Source organism: Mandrillus leucophaeus, unplaced genomic scaffold (assembly GCF_000951045.1).
Source record: "Mandrillus leucophaeus isolate KB7577 unplaced genomic scaffold, Mleu.le_1.0 Scaffold653, whole genome shotgun sequence".
NCBI lineage: Eukaryota > Metazoa > Chordata > Mammalia > Primates > Cercopithecidae > Mandrillus > Mandrillus leucophaeus.
In genome coordinates, this window is record NW_012107064.1 from 266906 (window position 1) to 267852 (window position 947).

The following is a 947-nucleotide window of genomic DNA, read 5'->3' on the forward strand; positions in this document are numbered from 1 at the left end:
CAGGGCCCCAGGGAACGCAGCCACTTTTCAACCAACCATGTAGGTGGTGCAGAGGAAGGGACTCTGGGTTGAGGGTTCTAATCCCAGCTTTGCCACCAGCCAGCTGTGTGACCTCAAGCAAGTCTAAGATTTCTCATCTGGGCGATGACATGGTTGGATGAGATGCTGAAAGGAACCAGCAGGCTTGGGTGTTGAGATGATGCTGACAAAGCTGAACCACTGAATCTTTTTCAAGAAACGGCATTTTTACATTAATTGGCATAGACAGACACTCTCGTCAAGACCTATCGCGAGCTTTTCTGCACCTGTTTTTAAGCATCAGCTGAGCTGGAGGTATATGGGTGGCCCCACGGTGCCTGAAAAGTAGTTTCTTCAGGGAGTCAGGCAGTTCCCAGAGCCGGAGATGTGTCCCGGAAAACACCCCCTCGTGGAGATCACAGTGGAAACGCCTCAAACACCAGCGGGAGCACCATCTAGATGAGCCTAGTCACAAGGCCCAATGAGGCTTGAGCAAATCTTTGAGCCCCAAGACTGGGCGCAGCATAAAAGGAAAGATATTTTAGATCAGAACAGATGTAGGGACAGCGTGGGGGGGGAACAGCCCTCCGGGAACGCGCGCTGCCTGCCGCATGGTCTAGAGGAGCGAGGGGAGGCTGGGCCAGCCTTGTCCTCCTCCTCCCTCTCGGCACTGGCACCCTGGCTGGGCTGGAAGTGCATACTCTGGAAGCCACAGGATGGAGCTTCTAGAGACAGTGGGGCGTGACCGGAGGGAAGAGGCATTTGGGATCCTGTTCAGAGCAGTCCAATAGCAAACCAGGGGTGGAGACCCCATCTCAGGTCTGTCCTTCTCTGAGGGCCACCCAGCCATCCTGCCTGCCAGCTCAGAGACAGGGACAAAGCCCTCCGAGGAGGCAGCAGGCGGCAAGGGTCAGCCAGCGCAGTGGGGA